This window comes from Protopterus annectens, chromosome 7.part0 (assembly GCF_019279795.1).
Source record: "Protopterus annectens isolate FY-2018-M chromosome 7.part0, PAN1.0, whole genome shotgun sequence".
In the NCBI taxonomy this organism is placed as follows: Eukaryota; Metazoa; Chordata; order Ceratodontiformes; family Protopteridae; genus Protopterus; species Protopterus annectens.
The window spans coordinates 1181423773-1181445674 of record NC_056739.1 but is presented as its reverse complement, the minus strand read 5'-3'; positions in this window follow the sequence as shown (position 1 = coordinate 1181445674).

Genomic DNA, 21902 nt, shown 5'->3' with positions numbered 1-21902 from the left:
GTACATGAAGTACTGACATATATATGTTATGTATACACATTCGTTACTGTGTGGACATGACAGCCAATAGGTTACCTGGGTCACACAGGCAGATGCTGCCTACAGCATGTGTTACACACCTTGCTGCCCTGGAAGGCATACATTGATAGGTTGTGGACAGCGGCATTATACGTGGAACAGTGGCATGTGCAAGCATAATGTGTGAGCCACCTTGTGTAATGGCACTGAGGTGCAGGTGACAAGATGACCTCTCCTGGCTGTGGTAGTAGTTGTCATTATTAGCAGGACTGCTACCCTAAGTATATCTCACATTGGTCATATACACAAGTTCTGCCGCTGTCCATCACCTTACATGGGGCATTTGCTACCAAGCACATTAATGCCACATGCAGTGATGTCATGGTATGGGTGGCAACTGCTAGACCAAAACAATGAGCCAATGTCCTGCTGTTATTATGAGGTTGTCCAGTGTCTGTCATTCCGGGCTGTCATGACCAAACGAGCCTTCAACACAGAGCAAATGCATCCATGTTACACATGTGTGTGGATAATACCTAGGTCGCATTTGCCCATATAGCTGCATTCCAAGGCAAATGTCCTGCACACAGAAGTAACACCCTGACACCTACATGACAATTGCATTGGATGCTTATGATAACCCGTGCTAGATGTGTGGCTTTAGTAATCCATTTGCAAAATGTAGAACCTACAATGGGGAATACCGACATCTGTGCAGTGAGGAACACCTGGCTGAAGGCTCTGTAGTGCACAATTGCACTACCATCATATAATTCAGATCCAGACACGTGGGCCATAACAGTGGTCTGGACCATACCAGGTGGTGGTGTACACATATTCATAAAGGCTACTCACATGTAAAGACCACTACTCCAACATAATGCATCACAGATGAGTCAGGTACAGGTGACAATGGCAAATGCTGCATTCTAGGTTGTATCCTCATATACATCCACCACCTTGTTCCCAGACTACCAACACACATCCATATGTGGTATGACATAGTATGGTAAATCACCAGATAACCCTCGATTGGTGGACTGTACCTAGGCCTACATCAGCTGTGCAATGTACCATGTACAGACACAGCTGCATAATGTGTTATGCAGTGCAATAATGCCACTGTTTGAACCTGCTCAGCTGTACATTTACCAGGGTCCCTCGTATGTTGTCAGCATTAACACGGTTGACTGTTGCTGTACACCAGTAAACAACACCCTCATGGTTGGATATGACCTAACCGTACCTGCCCTGGATATGTACATCCCACACTCATACAACATATATTACATTACCATAGCTTTCATTTACCTTTCTACATACAGGTGGCTACAGTCATTACACACATGCACATGAAAGATAGCATTCTAACAGTACATAAGGTTCGATATCTATGTTGACAGAGGTAATATGCCCTCTCTACTGGTCACCCATGACAGACACCTATCATATCATACAACACCCCATGTGGCATGTATGTCTTTAAACATGTCCACCTAATGCAATGCATACAAACATACCCAAATAACAGGACCTACACAAGGCCTGTATTGACAGACTCAGGGAAATCCAGCTCTGCACTGTATGTTCCTGAGTAGTCACAGGTGATATGTTCATGACATGTACAGCCATGTGTGGCCATAGCTCCTACATATACCCCATATCAACAATTGCAAACCATGCATACTGTGTGCTGTCTGGACATTAGCCTTAGTACCACAATAGCCAGTACATGCTGGGGTGCGATGTTTACAAGCCACAGACCTCACACATGCTTGAATGAGTGTACTGCCTAGATCTAACAGAGCACATTGCTGGCACTCTTCCAGTACACATGAGGTGTGTGTGGCAAATATGATGTGCTCACTGTTGACCATTACAGTGCCCTGGCTTCACCATGGCACTGTCAAGTAACAGTTTATATGAGCATGACATGGAATAATGCTGTGTGTGTCACACTGATATGTGCTGTTGTAATATATGTACACTTGGCTACTCAGTGAAAGTGGTGGTATCATACCAGTACATGAATACAACATCCATTATGGTGTAATGCTTGGCTATGTTTCACACATGGCGTGGGGAAGGTGTGGAATCTATCTTCTTGACCTGCTAGTGCACATACTGATGTAGACCGCATATGTGTACATGTATTGCTGTTTGTGTAGATTCCATGTGTGTGCAGTGTCTGATGTCTGAAGGTGACTGTTGTCTTAGTACATCATGCTGTTGCAATACAGCCTCAACATTGCCAACTGCATATGGTGATATGCTCTAAGTACAGTAAGCCGTACATGAGGTATGGACAGATGTTTGGACATGACTGCTAAGTGGTGGGGCTTCTTTGCAGATGAATGATTACTGAGGACAGCTCACTGGTGTGTTACAACCAGTCCTACAATAACCTGTGTACCTGCTAAGGTCAGGTTTTGTTAATTGAAGTGGAAGACAGACAATGTAGAATGCTGTAAGGGTGACACCGAAGGCAAACCCCATGACACCTCTGACAGTAATACCTCCCCTGTGCATATATTGTGCATATATCAGCACAGTTGTCAAAGGAAAGAGTCAGTAAGCATTGTACAGGATGTGATAGTGCTTTACTGCTGTATTGCCTATCATGAGATAGGCAGGTGTCTGATTCACAGTACTGGCACGTGTGGGTGTGTGTCCATATATGTCATGCATGGTTGGGAATACATTCCACGTTATCACTCTTCTGAAAACTGTTGTTGACACCAGTACAGAGTGAAGTGTAGAAAGAAAGGCATAGGCAGGTGGTTAAACCTCACACATGTAAAGTGTCTGTATGTGTGTGACATAGGTTTATATCTTTGTGAATGCCTGTGTGTGTGTGTGTGTGTATGTGTGTGTGTGTGTGTGTGTGTGTGTGTGTGTGTGTGTGTGTGTGTGTGTGTGTGTGGCTGTCCGGTTCCTGGGGTGAGGCTGTATTTTACCATAGTGAAATGTTATGCCCCCTCCCCCCATCCACTCAAAGCAGTCTAGCATTCCTGTTGATATCATCAATCGTAGATGGGCATACTAACCGCCTGTTAACATGTATGCCCTGGGGTGTGACCTGTTGTTACATAGCCTACTGATGGACCCCCCTCCCCACATACACTCACTGCACTGTAGTATCCCTGTCGATGTCCTCGATCTTAGGCCATTCCAACTACCTGTACATGTGTAATCTCTGTGGCGCATCTTGTAATTGCATAGTACTATAATGATGAAATGCACATAGGCAGGGGTTCTCATCCGAACACTGGCAACTGTGTGTGTGTATCAGAGTGTGTGTTACTGTGTCTGGAATCCCTGAGTGTGTGGGTGTGTCTGTGTTTGCATGCTGTCATGGCAGTGGGTATTACTGCTTCCCAATGAGAAGCCATTATTTCCACTGGCCTTTACCCTTGTCATCCGGCATGCCACTCTTTTACCCACTCCGTGCTCCAGGTAATTATACCTGTGATGTCACCCACTATGGATGTGACGGCTCTGAACACAGTAGCTTACTACACAGCTATCATGCTCTTGGATCATTAGAACAGTAAACATAATTAAAACATGGGAGAATATAACTGTGATGTGGAAGCTACAAAGTGCATGCAGGTATTGTCATACTGACCTGTGGGTAGTCAACATGTACATATGGGACTCCCGCAAACATCAACATCCCCTGGCACATGCAACTACATCTGAAAGAGGAAGGCAGAACGTCAAGATCAACATGCTGTTAGTGTTGTTACACATGATACATGCTGTCAACTGTACAAAATGCATTCTAAAACTGCAATACATGGTATGTCTGCTGCCTGTCAACACTACTCAACAATATTAATCTATAATTGTCTACCTAGTATGTTCACCCTGTGCATCAGACCATATGAACATGTCCCTGCACCAATGGTGTGGATGACAGGGATGCAGCACAGGCATCATCATATGCACAGGGTGATAATGTTTGCCAGAGGCCTAGGCTGTGCGATTGGATGACATCATGCATGTGTGTTAGGGCCTGTGATATCATTGGGCGTGTGTGGATGTTTTGCATGTGTGTGTTGAGGTGCCCTACATTTGTTTCCAGTGTGTGTGTATGCATGCACACAGGTCTGGCATATGGCTGGCCTACACCGGGGTAATATTGACAGCTGCAGCCTGTACAAGGCAGGTGTCACAGTTCATGGTGTCCGGCCACGTGACCTGCACCTGCCAGGGGTTGCATGGGCACTACCACGCAGAGGTCCAGATTGGGTACCTTCTGATGACACATGTCCACTGAAATCATGTCCCTGTTGGGACCATCCAGGACCACGTGCACAGCACCAGCTGCTACTGCCACTATGGGAGCAGGCATGTGCAGTAGCATGTTCACGTAGACCTTCAACAGGTGATGTAGCTGGCCTGCGTCCACGTGCCCGACACCTCACTCCCACCAGATGTTCCAGCACAGACATTCCGCACTCGAGGATTGACGTGCCATGGTCAAGGACTCCCACCATGTCACCCAATCGTCTATCCAAAACATCTGCAAGATGATGGTGACCATTTGCACGTGCCTGGATGTTGTCAGTTAATGAATGGACATCAGCCTTTTGAAGCCTCAGACCATCTCTGTTGTGCCATTCAGCACATGCCTGTGCCTCCATTAGAGCCCAAAACATGTGTCTGGTGACTCCAGCTGATGTGTTTGGTCTCACAGGGACATGTTGGCCAGTGGTCCTCGTACGAGCAGCGCTGGGCACATGTCTGTGTAGGACATCACCAGTCTGTTGACCGGGATCATGGTGTGCAGGCACACCTTCCATAGTCACCACACTTCCCTGTTCCATGCTACCACCTGCCAACTGTCCTTCCTCTATGGCCAGTGGTGATGGGGTATGTGCAAGCAGGGGAACTGTGTGCAAGGATGAGGGGGGGAAACAGGTGGAATGGCAACCAATGGCACAGATTCAGCTCCTGACAACCCTGCCTGTGCCTCAATCATACTGTTATCATCACTGCTAGAGTTTGTGGGGACACTAACATCAGGTGGACGCAGGAGGGCAATGCACCTACATCAATACCTGTGAGGGGAAGACAAGAACTGTAAATTACAAGTTATACCAGACACAGACAGACACACACACACACACACACACACACACACACACACACACATACACACATACACACACACACACACATACACACACACACACACACACACACACACACACACACACACACACACACACACACACACAGACACAGGCACACAGACACACACGCTACATGCAGGTGATATGGCAGATGACATTCAGCTTAGACAATTATAGTTTCAGCTTAGGCAATTATAGTGGTAGTTATACATCCCTGAGTTGCACACAACAGCATGCATGTGGTATAGCAGACGTTATGCACCTTACATAATTATAGTGGTGGTTAGCATACATACCTGTATTGCACCATTTGTGTTAGTAGCCTATGCCCCATACCTGCAGCACAGTGCATGCACTTTGCACCATTGCACTGCACTGCCATGGTGTGTGCAACATACACCACATGTTAACAGACCATTGCTGACCTTTGTACATCTGCCACTGATGCTTTGTGTTGGCCATCACCCCTATGTGTGAGGACATGAGCAGTAGGATATGTCCACTGCATACTATGTTTGCCTGAGCCCTAGCTTGCATATCTCCCCCAAAGCAGTGCATGTCTGTTCAGCATTATTCTGCCTACCCCTGAGCTGAGTGTAGACATTGTGCATGTGGCTGTACACACATGTTTGAAATGGCTGTCCCTACTTTGCAATGTTGCCACAGACCAGCACAGGTTTACAGTACACCAGCCTGCTGTGTGGCTTATGACCTTGCCAATCACATGTAGTATGACAAGTCTTCTGCTGACGTGTTGAATGACATGCATACATGTGTAACATAATGGTGTCCTTTCCAATCTACAGTATGGTAATGGTGTCCCAATGCAGGGATGTGTTATACTAACACGGGCCTTCAGCTGATGCAGTGTTGTCTGTCCACCCTACAAATATGCAGGGACATACTGCACATTGAGCTGATGTGCATAGCCATTGCAGGGCATCATGTGGCTTCACAATTGCTATACAGTGTGAGCTACTGACACAGTTCATAGCCATGACTATGTTCACATACAATACATATCTAATGTGGAATGGGACCACGTCACTGAGGTGTATACACAATAAACCCTAATGTGGAATGTGTGACACAGGTCACAGAAGGGTATACGGATGACACCCCTGCACATCTGCAACCATATTACTGATGCCTGGCAACTATGCCCACACATGGCTAACTTATAAGTACTCTATGTCCCACATGCCATCTGTGTACTTCACACACATGAGGAGCAGGCATGACAGTGATGTCTGACACCAGCAAGGCTTGATGTGGATGTATGTGTATGTTGTGCAATACATGTATGTATTTGGATACTGTATAGGTGAATGCTTCCATGTCGTGACACACTCCAGATGTTCAAGACATGTTATGTGGTGGTTTCATGTTATGCCTACACAAGCTGTGCACAGGCCTGTATGATGTTTAGTGTTTCACATCTGCAATATCACCATTACACAAAGGCCATAGTTGTATTGTGTCGAGCCAGTGAACAACAGGGTGTACACACATGTACATCACTTCTACTGTGTGTTTTGCTTCATGTCTCTGGCCATCCTCCATGGCCATGTGTACACATGTTCAGTCCAATGGTTGTGATGGCCATCTTATTTCACATGTCAGTGTTATCCCATATGACATACACCCATAGATGTCATATACTCCACTGAGGACAGGGTTATGCAGACAAAGGGTGGTATATATGGGATGTGAAACATGTTTTGCAGGATAGTTGAGCAGTGTTGCATTCAGCCCACTACATATCATGGACATGTCTGATAGCACATGACATTGTATGACATTCATAGCAAGGGTATACTCCACAATGGTGTTTCCTGTGGCCGAGCATACTCCAGCTCCAACACATTTAGTGTGTGTGCACACATATGCTCTCTGTACAGTACTGTTCATATTCCAAACATGTGTAATGCTGATATGTAGTACCTGACCCTACAGTGGAACACACCTCCACCATTGTATTCACTGTTGTCCACACAACTGGCAATGACAGTTTGGAAGGTTTAGTGTAGTTGCTTCATATAGTCTTCAATTGTTTCACATAGGTAAACAGTGTGATGCATTGCAGGTCTGGCCAGTGTCCATTACCAGGACCACCATACATTATGTGTACATGTGTTATGGCAGATAGCATGAAATTAATATGTTCTGTGCATTATCAAGCATAGTAAATAATAACAATCTCACCTGACACAGGCTGCTGTCGCTGCAAAATGCCAGAGCTACCTAAATAGGAGTGTCACAGCAGTAAGATCATTATCCACACCTGTGTGGTAGCTACAGGGTGCAATGTCTATGTTAGCACATAAGCCAGTACAATACACTATACTATGGAGTATGCACATCTGTGCATACATAGAGTAGCAGGCTATAGTATGTGGCATGTGTGCATACATGCCTTGCATATGATGTTACATTACATGTTGTACAGTAATACATGTAACTATGTGATATATGGTTGTGTTTTATGTGCAGTAGTGACTTACCAGGCAACTCCAGGCTTGGTGGTTGAGAGACACCCACCTCCACAATACCAGCTAAAGCTTGTGGATAGAGGTCTGCAGGTGTCCCCAGGTTGGCCAGCAGCTCCTCAGTACGTGTGAGTGGGGGCTGGGTGAGTGGCCCCCCACCTGTTGCACCTTGTTCCCTGGCGATTGCATTAGCATGCTGTTTCACCCATCTTATCAGGTCAGTGCAGTGTCGGCGCACCTGCTGATAGGTGCGATTGTGACCACCAACATCATTTACCCTCCTGCAGAGTTCCTCCCACAGGGCATCCCGCTGCTGTGCATCCTGTGGCATATGGCTGAAGAGCGTCATGTAGTTGTCGAGGAGGTATGGGATGAGGACCTCATCCTCCAAGCGGCTGTATGGTGGCAGTCTGCTACGTGGCATACCTGGAAGACATAACGATGGAGACAGGTCACAGTAACTCACAGAGAAGTACAGCAGTACAGCTGAACATACTTGTGTATCAAATTTATTAAGATTAGAAATATGTCTTTGTAGATCTACATAACACTAACACCACTGATATGTATAAGTCACACACATTTGACACCTACTGGTGATGTGATGTTATCGCCATATATGTGTGTGTCATGTGATGACATTGCTCATACACCATGTGGATATTGTCTTGAAGTGGGCATGTTTGGTTGCCTGTAGTGGCTTCTTTACCTATCAGCACATGCCTGGATGTGTTCACATTAATGCACTCAACCTTAATGCTGTGTATATGGCACATATATAGTCATACATAGCCATTAGGGACATGACCTGTGACCCTGCAGACTTGCAAGCATGTATGTGTTTTGCCATATACATCTGCATGGCACTGTACAGCTGTGTAGCATCCTGCCATGTATTGCCTGTGTTGCACATGTGTAACACATGGGACAATAGCTAGCCTGATGGTATTTGCAGAGTTGGATATCAGCTATGGCATGTATGGTCATAGTGATCTAGTAAGCTATATGCCCTGGGCCATTTATGAGCCAAGGCAGACAGGTTACCTAGCTGTAGGCAACAGACAGGTAAGATCCAGTGGCCAGTTCAAGCAGTGCCACAGAACTGATACACATGGTTACTGATATATTTGGCATGCGGTCAACACACTATGTCACAGAGAGGGGCGATGTGCATCTTCGCTGGACAGGGATGCATAGTATGGCAAGAGTATGTTAAGTGTTTGGGACAGGGATCTGTCAGGCATGTTGTGATCCTTGTACTAGAAAGGTGGATGTCCATGACATATGTGTTTATTTGGGATCAGGATGTGTTAAGTGTAGAATGTCCAACACCTCTGGGTTGGACATGGCTTTATTCATTGTAGGCTGCATACTACATAGTGCAGCTAGGGATTGTGAAGGGCAGTGTAGGCCATCTACACATGGGCAATAACCCTTAAAGGAAATATATGATATATTATGGGTCACATGGGTGTTGAGTATGGCTGAGCAGTTATCTCTATATTCCTGTATGGCACCCTGTCATGATTAAGGGAGCCACATACGACTACCTGACTTTTGTGGTGACGTAACTATCAAAGGGAAGTACTGTCCAGCTGCATCCCATACACACAGTTGCCATTATGTTGACCGCTGCCTAGATGGTAGTTAATGGGTACAGGGTTTGTAACATAGGGGATGACAATGCAATACTTAGCTGTCAGATTGTGGCCATACATCACACACCACACATCTGACACAGTGAGGCCCTTCTGTATGTTGAACACAGCACACAATGAGTCGACTATTGCTCCTAGTTCATAGTCATTTGCAGGCATCAATAGTCTATGTGGTATAGATAACAAAGAGGGGGAGTACCAGGAATGACCCCTGTATTACTGTGGCTGGCACTGGTTTGATGTGCGTGTATTCGTCAGACACCTTTTGTAGTGTGGGTTCTGCCAGCAGTCCATTTGCCAAGCACTCCTGTGATGTAGGAATGTACACCTAGTTTTACTGAGTGTAGCTGGAACACAGTATGTGTGATGGTGTCCTACGACCTGGCAAGGTCATGATATGCAGTGTAAATCAAACCTACTGTCATCTACATCTGTATCGAGTGCATCAGTTACATTGACCATGGTTCATGGCCGTACAGACCAGACTCAGCAGGGTAGTTGTGCACTATGTCCCATTATCAATGGTGTCTCCCCCTTTGTGGGGTGTGATAACTTGCTGTGCACCATTCGGTGTGTACACAGCCTGACATGGAGCTATGATTGAACATGATGTGCATGTGTGGATAGCTGAATGTTCTTACATTTGTTTAGGATACACCCTGGGATGTTGACAGGTCCCATGAAAGCTGTATGTATGGCATTAGAGAGTGCAGCTTGTACCTGCATAGTCGTTAGTACAGGGGCCCTGTAGTGTACATGGATATATTACTAAGTGTACCTGTTGGCGGTGGGGGGAGGTGGGAGTGGGTTTAGGTTCTCCAAGACCCTATCTGGATGAACGGGTGCTATTTCTGTAGGTGCAGTACTTCCCATGCCATAGTGTTGTACAGCACGACAGGTATTGTCATTGCCATTACGATTAATGACACAGCTATAGAATGCTCTGTTCCTGGCCTCATATGTGGCTGATTGGTTTCACAGTGGCTTTGTGTGGTTTTATATGGTGTATCTGCATCTTACTGAGCCTAACCAGAGATCACCTACACTCATGTGTTCACTCTTGCAACAGTTACTACCTTGTTTGTGTTAGGTTGTCTCCTGGTTCTGTTTCAATGGCACAATCACTGCACATATGTGACTGCTCAAGGATCATTTGTGTAGGATTCAGCATTTGCACATGCATTGTCCATCTGCATGGGTGCCATGGCACTCACCACTCTGCTCTTAGGAAAAATAACATTGGCATTGGAGACTAATTATGTGCAGCATACTGTTAGCCCTCTTTGTGTGACTACTGTGATCCAGGTCAGTGGAGTCAATGGAATCCAACATGCACTGAGCGCAGGTGCTGGTACATGAATCTTCCCAGTTCATAATGGAATAGTTGAGAGTAGCCAATATTATGGTTCTGTCTCAAACCTAATCTTCCCCATTACAGCACATTATGACAGTTGGTAAGTCCATGGCCTGGTGGGTGATCTGTCTCAAGGTGCATTTTGAATTCCACTGTGGCACAAAGGTAGTTGCTCAGCATAATGCATCTGATGTTATGCAAGTGCAATTAGCATAGGGGTGTACATATCCTTCAGGAATATGGACACACCTGCGGCCCGTGTGTTCCAATAAAGGATAATGGGCAAAAGGTGAGTATGTGTTATAACATGGTCATGCAGGTGTGCTCTCTGGAGCATTGAAACATGTCTCATTCACTGCAAAGATATGTTCTCCATGTTAGGGATTGATATATGTGTGTCCGTATAGTGTTTCTGACATGTATCATTGTGTAGCGAGACCCACAGTTTATTGCTTGGCTGTCCCTGTAATAGTAGTGGACCCTCACCTGAACCGTGCATGATGAAGGCACTATAGGGGAAGCATGAGCCCTAGGCTGTGTCCAGATTCCCAGGGGTGACAGGTGCAAGTCCTGTCTGGCAAAGCATCATGGTCTGTCAACCATGTTATCCCAGGATGACAGATACTGGATACCCTGCTACATGCACCACTACACTAGACAATTGTGGAATACAATCCTTTTGTCCCTGTACTGCAGTATCATTCTGGCCAGTGGCAGATTGCTACCCAGGCCTTGGGACATACCTGCATGGGCTACAAGACCTGACAGTTCCTACATGTGTGTCCATGCAGTCCAGGCTACTGCATCACAAGTCCTGCACAACAATATGCCAGAGCCATGTGTATAGTTAAAAAGGTGGTCTGAGTGTATGAGTATGTGGCTAATCATGGCAGACAGGTAGCTGACAGTATGTATGTCCTCGTATAGGTTGGTGTGTAACATAGTGCTAGAGTTTGCATTCACAAATGAGTACTGTGGGGCATGTTTCCAGTCATGTGTTCAGAGGTGTGGCACAACTATGCAAACTATGTCATACAGTTTGTGTATTTTGGTGTCTGTCTCTTCCTGCTTGGGGGGGGTCACTTGTTTGGCCAGATACTTAGAGGCATCTGCGAATGTGTGTGATTTCCGGTAGTGTGTGTGGTTGTCCTTAATGTGTTCTGGTAAGGGTATGTGCTGGTTGTGTTGATGAGCTGCATGTGTTAACCTACACCTCATGACTGTCCAGTCCATTCATGGCTGTAGACTGAGCTGCCTTCCAGCTTAGCCCTGTAGCTGCATCCCATACAATGTGTGGGGTGTGGTGTTATGTGAGTCTGGCAGTGTACATGGCATAGAGATTACATTCCCCTAGGATGGCCACATACACAAAGCTGACATTAGGAAACACCAGTAGCTGACTAGTGGACATGCCTGTATGAGCAGTTAGTACTACAAGTAACAAGTACTGTATTTAGTTTACGTATTGCCTATGAAGATGTTTTAGACAGTGATGCTCACATGTAAATATTTGTGTTATGGACGTGACAGCACTGGCTGTTACGGAAACATTGTAGCTACCTTTAGCACCACTCCTCTGAGGAGCACATCACATCCTGTTAGTTGATTACAGATGATGCAAGTGTCTACAGGTCTGTTTCCTTCTCTGGGTATATACTCACATATCCACCAGGACCATGAGCTCTGTTGGGCACAGACACCCACTCCCCAAACAGAGTCATGTTTCAATAGGCTCTGATGCCACTATCAACATGATCAGGATATATTCAGGTAGTGTGAGCCATCACCTATGATGCGGCTATTACACATGGGCAGCTGTCTCCTACATCTTACACTCCTACTGCAGATGTTACACTGGAGTTAAAGATGATATGCAATCTGTTTCATTACCAGTGCTGTGCACTACTTTACATACAGTATGTGCAGGCGGCTGTTAGGTTGGCAATGAGAGGTTGGGCTACATAAACCTAGTAGTTCAACCAGTGTGTCTGTACCCTCAATATCCACTCTATGTAGGTGTGCACATAGCCATTTGGCCCAGCCCTGTAACAAGGGTCACTACACATTTGCATAACATGTACACATGCACAGCTGTTATTGCTTGCAAACGATAGTAGAGAGGTGGATATTACATGTGTTATGTGCATGGATAGTGACCTGGCTCTTCCAATTATCTTTGCTATCATGCTGCTAACCAGTCAGATGAATACTAATGCTATGTATCCTGTCATTGAGTATTGTAATTGCCAAAAGATATAACTACTGTTTGCATAACATAACAGAACCACTATGTAGAATAGAATACAGATCTGCCTAGAATACTGTACATTACACAGTTATTGGCGCAATATCCCACAATGCACACCATATTTGCACGGTAAGCCCACCTTTAACATGTTCATCTTACTTATACACCCATACATATGTCGAGTGTTAAAATATATCAACATATACTATCCCCTGTTATAGCACATACTTGTTGGACCAATCCTGACACTGACAGTGACTGGAAGCGAATTGGTGAGTTCCAAGCCCATATCATCCCTTGTGGTGTATGTGGTGTGTGCCATGTAACCTACAGCAGTACACACATAGAATACTACAAGCAACAATACATCGCTACAAGAAAGCTATTTTCACTATATGCATTGATTACACTGTAATTCTTACAGTACAGATACTACATACACAGACATACTACATGTTATACATACCATCTTAGTAATCAGAGGTGTTCTTAACTAGTGTAGTACTCATTTTTGGTTCGTCTTTCAGTGTTTTGTACCGTCCTACAGGTAGATACTGATGGTTTGAATGTGTGACAAGGCAACCTTTTATAGTTACAGATCAGTAACATGTGCTATCCCGATGGCCAATTGGTGTTCCTAAGTAGCTAATTACATGCACATCAGCTGTGCTGCTACTGCCTTAGCCAATACCATGGCTACAGTGGAGTATAATTGAGTACTCCACTTAGGTGTTGTCCCTTTGAATTACTTGTGAGGAAGACAGTGTGGAAGTTTTGTTTGGAATCTATTGCAACAGCTGTATGGAGACGAACAGTAATATATTTTGTGTAATGCCTAGAGGAGTTGGTCTAAATGTGAGTACTGCTGTTATATTTCTGAACATTGCTACTTGTGCAGGGTTTGTCTGTACCTAATACTTCTGCATATGTGTCAGTCTGGCCAGGTTGTTTGACCAGCTCAAGGCTGCATAGCTATGCATATAATGTTAGGGGGTTTACAGTGTGCTTACCAGACATATTTAGTTTGGTGTTACTGTGTATCATACTGTGCTAATAATCATTATTCAGTAAAACTTCCTGGTGTACGAACCTTTCAACCCTCTGAAACAGGATTAGTTTGTACAAACCCTGTTACATCAGCAGCTGTTCAATTGTATAACGGCAACTATTTCACATATGGCTATGTTAGTGTGTCTGTGTTCAGGTATGTTAAGGTTTCAGCAGATGTTGTACAGTAGTTGAATAATTGGTTATGGTATGACAGTATGTATTGATGTAATTATTTCAGTTGTGGAGTAGATGTTGATGGGTGTACATAGCACATGCAGGTGTGTAGGAACCCCTTTTATACAACGTCTATATGTGTGTGGGTGTTCTTTCCCTATGTGAACACCTATCCCTTAGTAGACTAATACTATGGTAATTGCAGGCTGATTCATTAAGGCACTATTAAATGCTTCCTGTATAGCATGCGGGTACTGTTAGTCCTTTAATCCTTTTGGCAATACATCGGAATGTAATAAAGATTTGCAAAATGAAAGCTGCCTGTGTAATTCTGTCATGGATATTTGCAGTCAATGTAGTTGTGTTGGTGGCTGTGTCCATATAACATATTTGTAATAGTGTATTGGCATATAGTCTTCATATGTTATGTTCATATTGTTTGGGGGGGGGGGGCGGAATGTGTGATTGCTATGGTCCATGTTATACTCAGATATGACCACTTCGGATGCTGTCTACAGACATGTATGTATGTGTATATATGTGTACACACACACACACACACACACACATATATATATAGATATATACATTATTGGATACGTTTATCTGTACCTCCATAGATGTGTAAATGTTTTTAACCTATCTATATTCCTACATATATATGTAGACCTGTATATATCGACATGTTTCTATGTATCTCTCTCTCTCTCTCTCTATATATATATATATATATATATATATATATATATGAGCATACACCTTTAATTGGGTACATGACGGGTTGTCCTATTTCAACACATTTCTCCCTTTTGTGTTTTAACCTGTCTGCATACACAACTGGGATAGGTACATTCCAGGTAGCTTAGTGTTAGGTTACTCTGAGGATGAAGTACATGGTTGCGGGTTCTAATCCTGGAAGGTGTTATTATTTTACCTCTCAGAATAGGCACTGGTAGGGAAAAGTGTGAATAACGCACATTTACATGGTTGTGAGCAGGTTTGCCCATGCTTTGCGCGATGTTAAGCAAAGGTCAAACGTGTGAAGCGCTTCTCCGTTTACCATGTTGCAGCACCATTTACCGTTGTGCAAACATGTGGAAACCCGCTTACAACTGCTTAAAAGTGATTTAATCCACCTGCATCCAAAAGCCCTTATTCTGGCCCTCAAAATAACCTAACAGCCCTTGTAGGTCTTTAACCCGGGACCATGAACACCACAGTCACTGACCTTACCACTAAGACATCTGAGATATGCACAAATGTTATGGTGTTTAGAATATACATTGTACTACAGACATTCCTCACTACTGAAAACAAATGTGACAATCAGTTGGCGTACATATGTCTGATACATGTTAATGTTCATATGTTTGTGAAAGCAGGTGTTGCAATGTGACATGACAGGGTGTATTATGAATGAGTAAGGTTCTTGCTTTGTGTCCTTTTTATATTGTCCCCATACTCCATGTATGCCCTTCCAATTCACTTATTGGACATCTGACCCAGGCCCTCCTTGATGCATGATTGCATTACCCATCATTCCTCCCCCACCCCAAATTTCACATACACAACAACCACCCCTTCTATGGTGAATTAGTTTAATAATAATTGTTATAATACCAGAGCTGCATGTGTTTTGTGTACACTCCAATTGCTTCTGTGTCACAAAGTGTGTTCATAGATGCTTATATATATGGCTATTGATGTAACTGTATAATATATATATATATATATATATATATATATATATATATATATATGTGTGTGCAGACATCACTGACATATGTATGTATATATATATATATATATATATATATATATATATATATATATATATATATAAATATATATATATATATATTTCGTATTAGTTTGTAACAGTAATACATCCGTAGATTGGAATGTGTTGGTTCACAAACTACAGTACATTACAATGTACTGTACATATGTACACAAAGCCACTGTCCCATTTGTGATCATTACAGTGAAATGCATATGGTATAAGGTGTAGTCTCAGGACGATGAAACATGTGTACACCTCGGATGGCTTAGTGGTATGTCCTTTGACTATAGTGTGCATGGTCCAGGGTTCGACACCTGCGATGTTTTATGAATGTTTTTTACTGCAGAATAAGGCTCATTTAAGCAGTTGTAAGCATGTTTAAAAGTGTTTGTGTGACATTATAGCAGCAGTTAAACACAGTTAAACGTTGTAACATATAACCTATGCGCGCAAACATGACCACATCCACTAACTACTCCGGATATATACCTGTCAGTGACATAACATCTCACTATGTGCTGACATGACATTACATTCTCTGTTGACTGTACTCTCCTACATACATGGGTTTATATGGGTGATTTGAATGTTTATTATACAGACAATTACTACCTATATATATGCAAGCTGTTGTTAAGGTATACTTTTGCACATGATAAACATCCCTGCCTTTATCGGGATTGTAACCTCGAATGCACAGATACTATGTGGATGCTGTAACCATTACACTGTTGACATTAACGTTGCTTCTTCCTATTTCCTATTTAGATGATTTCTATGTGTATGCTAGGCTAAGCAAAGGGTGGGAGCCCCCTAACTCACTGAGCTTCACGTACACTTGACATAACATATAACAAATGTACTGTGAGACAATACATTACATTCCTAACTATGTTAGGCATAGCCCCTCACTGATACACTTCAAGGGAAACCTTGTTGTGTGAGTGGGTAACAGACTATACACCCCTGGGGTCATGTGTCCCAGAACCATACAGCCAGGGGGTGAGGGAGCCTGTCCAGTTTGATAGCTGCAAGACCTGTTGGGGGAATTGAATGGTGTTGAATTGCCACATTAACATGCCCTCTTTAGATCACTAAGTGCCCCTATCACCCTCCACAACCCCAGTCTTCAACAGCTTCCAGCAACTCTGCCTGGAATTGCTTCATTGGCTATGCTTGACAGAGGCTCAGTTACTTCATCAATGGTGCGGGGAAGGCCAACACACTGTTGCTATGCTTCTAATTGCCCTTGGGCAGATAGATAGTAGGCTATCTGTGAACCTCTAATGTGCAGGCCATCACAGCCATAATATGTGAATAAACAGACCTTCAGATCACAATATACAGTGTGAACTCACCATGTAGTCAGGAAACAGTTGAGTACAGCAAGAACATACAGAACACTGATACTTAGTCACTCCAAAAGCCTATCTTGGAAGCTAGAAGACTTGTATAAGTTTAAGGTTTTCTATTGCTTACCACTAGGTTACCTACAGGGGAGATGAAAAACAAGCACAGATGGGGAACATGCATGCAATGATACCATACAAGCCTATGTGTCAGTCTTACGCTTTGGAATACTGGCCAAGGCTATTGGAGCCCCCATGGTGCCTTATTTAGGAGAGTCTCGAAGGTGAATACCAGCTCTGTAAACAGCACAATAGCAGATTCAATGAGGTTTATGCTACTCAACACCAGGGGTTGTGATCACAACATGCATGCACTCACAGCACTCCTCAGGATGGACAACATCAACATCTGTGCATTAACTGAAATCTGTCTTAAGGCTCCTGAGAGCACACCAACACTACCAGACTACAACCCATATCACACATTTCAGCCACAGAACATGGACTGACAGACATGGAGGGGGTGTATCCATATTCATCATGGATACCTACACCTCCAGGTTAGTGGGGCAGCATGATACCTCTGTGATCATCCATGTGCAGCTAACATCAGCCACAACTGCAATGTGGAATGTGGCCTGCTACGGATCACCCTCCATGACCCAGGACCTCCACTCCACCTACCTGGAGACAGTGGAGAACACGACAGTCCTAATGCACACCCTGGCATTGGTCGATGTCAACTACCATACCATTAACTGGGAAACGTACTCCAGTACTCACTTCCAGGACCAGCGCTTCCTGGAATGTATCACCTCATATGCCCTGTATCAGGTGGTAACCTCCCTAATGTGGGATGGAAACTACTAGATGTGGTCATCATCAACATGGGCAACAGGTTCACTACAGTGGAGGTTAACCGGTCACTGGTTAGATCTCACAATGAACTACTCACTGTTTCCACACCCTGGCATCTCCCCCACCCATGGATACCACAGTGTATACCTTTCCTACAGCTAAATTTACACTAATAGTGACAGGGGTGGGGGGTTTCACAGCCCCCATGCTAAGGGGAAACACTGCTCAAGATACAGACAGATTTACAAATGCAGTCTATAAGCACCTACATGGATGTATGAATCGTGCCATCGCTGGTAAAGCAAGACTCACTCCTCCTAGACAAGGACACCGGTCTGGTGGACCTCTGCAATAAACAGGCTATACTACAGATGTAGGACAGTGTTCCAGACACACAGCAAATCCCACGAAGGGCAGACATCCGTGACCACTATTAGTATGATACGTAGGTCCCTCATGACATCATCCAAGGCTAACATCAGCAGGAGAATATGCAAGGATTTGAAAGATAACCACAAAGCCGCCTTTGGCTATGTCAAGGATCTAAGTGGTGACACACAGATTTGCACTGTGCCAGTGAAATATAGCACAAAATATGCTGACCCTACCGATATCGCCAACATCCTTGCAGATACATTTGGTGCATACTTCACCCCCTGAAGAGCCCATAGCACTACCCGAACGGTACAGTATCCCAACCATCAGAGACACACAGGTGGAAATGGCCCTCCCTAACAGCAGAACACAGCATAAATGGAGGCAGATGTTGACCCAGACTGCATCTTGCAAACTGTTCAAGACAATCTGCCCCCCACCTAATTAAGCATTCCTACCTCAGCCTCTCCACAGGCTACATGCCCATACAATGATGTGTGGCAACGGTTATTCCACTCCATCATGAAGAAATCACAACTGACCATGGTAACTACCACCCCATAAGCCTGACTAGCCTGGTCTGCAATAGTATGGTTCGCATCCTCATGGCACTCATTAATAATGACATTGGTAACCTTTGAACACGTGACCCAACCCAGGTCAGCTTGATTGAGTGCAGTTCATGCCTACTGAACCTGACATACAGTCAACAAGACGTTAGATGACAGGGGAGGTGGTTTACACATACTACCTGGACCTCACCAAGGCTTTTGACACCATGCCCCACTCAGGTATTATTGATAAACACACCAGCCTGTACATTCACCCATGCATCACAGGTTGGGTTGCCAACGGGCTAACACACAGAACCCACATGGTACGACTAGCGGTCTCCAGGTCCAACTCTTGAACAGTCATGACTGGTGCCCCACAGGACTCAGTCCTGGGAGCCCTACTGTTGGCATATATGTCTCAGATGTACTGGCAAACACAGGTGGACTACAGCAGACCATGTTTGGCAATGACTGCAAACTGGCTGTCATGACTGATAATCCAGCTGACACGGACATCCCTCAGGGGGCCTCACAGAGAACTTCACAGGGTGCCAACGACACGGCCTCTAGCCAAGTGCCACTAACTGCATGGTCATTCCATTGTGGAATTGGCACCCACATATTAACACGAGCGGCAGCCACTTTAATACAGACGAGGTAATGGGGTATCTGGGGACTAAGGTAGATAGTGATCTCCCCTGTGACAATCATATATCCACAGTAGTTAGGACATCCTTCTATGTAGGCCATCTGACTACTAAAGGATTTCCATCTAGACATACTGGGGTTATAGTGCCCCTTTACTCATCAGTCATCAGTACCATCATAGGGTATAATAACCCATGTGGGATGTACCTCAGAGGACACGTCCAACAGCTGGGGGGTCCATGAATATACCTCACCAAGGGGAATACTGGCCTCCAACATATGGCCCTTGCAGCCAGACTGAATAAACTCCTGATTTACTCAGTGGCATCTCGTTTACCCAGAGATGATCTCCACTGACCAACACAGCCATGTCGAACTCAGGCTTGATGGATATGCTCCACCTATGGGAATCCATGTCACAGTGAGCCACACACTGTAGTGAGCTGACTTTGCCACAACAATAACTGGAAGATGCTGGAGGGACAGCTTCCTGTCACAGATACTCCCCATACTTTGGAACAACATCCCTAACTACATTATACAGAGCCCCTCACTAACACTCTGCAAGAGAAACATTGAAGGGTGGATGGGGAACAGTAGATGCACCCCAGGGATCCCGCCATTGGCTATGCTCCACGGAGGAATGGTTAATGAATTAGTGGGGTGACAAAAGCCGACACATTTGGCTGGCCTTATGAATGGCTTCTGGCAGTTGGCCAAGTACCTACCTATGAATCTATACATACAGTATCTGCATATGCTGATAGCTTAATTTACTGTTCAGGTGTTGACTTACCTTGTGCCAATGGCTGTTGTGTGTGCAGTAGTTGAGGGCTGCCTATGTTGGATGCACACAGTTGACTGTCTATACATGACAATTTACAGGTAGTCTTGTGTGTGCCATCCATTTTTACTGTGTGTGCAGGTGGAGAAAGGTGTCAGTCCCTAGGTGCCTACACTGTCAGTGTGTGTGCTATACGTTCCCTCTTTGCCAAGGCATGGGCATACTGGGCACGCCTCCATCTGCATACTGGGGCTGGCTCAGGGTGTTCGTGGTCTGAGTACCTCTGTGCCTGTGAGGCCCCTGGCAATGCTGGTGGGCTGTGAGGGCCTTCACCATTCTGTCCCTGCTGCATCTGTTTCCACAGGACCATATTGTTTAGCATGGCACACACTATGAGGATGTAGGCACACGTGCCTGGAGAGTACTGCAAGGCTCCACCAGATATGTCCAAGCAACAGAACCATGATTTCAGCATCCCAAACACATGCTGTATGATGATTCTGGTTTGTTCATGTGCCTCATTATGGCATTCCTGCATGGGTGTGTGTGCATTTCTGATGGGAGTCATCATCCACGGTTCCAGTGCATAGCCAGCATCCCCACCAGGTGGCCATTTGGGATGTCCCCCCTGGCAAATAACCGATACAGCTGTGACGCATGCCAGATGTGGGAGTCGTGATAGCTTCCAGGGCTGCCAGCACACACATCCATGATAATGCCCTGGGCATCGCACATGACCTGGCAGTTGATGGAGGGGTATCCCTTGCGGTTTATGTAGTGTCCTCCCTGCTCACCGGGTGGTGACTTGATGTTTATGTGCATGCAGTCTATTGCACCCAGTACCTCCGGGTATTCTGCCACATGGTGGAAGAGATGCATATTGCTGGCCAACTCCTCCTGCATTCAGGGGAAGTATATGTGCTCATTGGCATGTGGTAACATGGCATCCAGGAACTGGTGTAGTAGCCTGGATGCTGATGCCTGTGAGATACCCATGATATCCCCAGTTGGTCTTTGAAAGGTACCTATAGCTAGTATTCTCAGGCTTACATATACCTTCGTATCTACTGGGATGGGTTCCCCTCTGTTCTGGCTCTGAGGCGTGGCTGGCACAGCTCCACAAGTTGCTGTAGGGTGTCCCTGTCCACCCTGTAATGCTCTACTATCTCCAGATCATGTAGCCCCTAGTAGGTTATCCTGGGTCTGAACACTCTCATCCTCCTCAGGTGCCTGCGGTGGTCGTGTGCATCATCCTCCACACCACCTTCAGTCTCCAACACATGCTGGTGGATCAAAGCTATGGCAGCCCCTAACATGTACATAATAAAAGTTCCCCGTCTGTATACACCACTGGTGCAGAGTGTATGGGAATACACAAATGTGCATGAGGTGCTTTCACATTTTATAGTATTGTGCTAT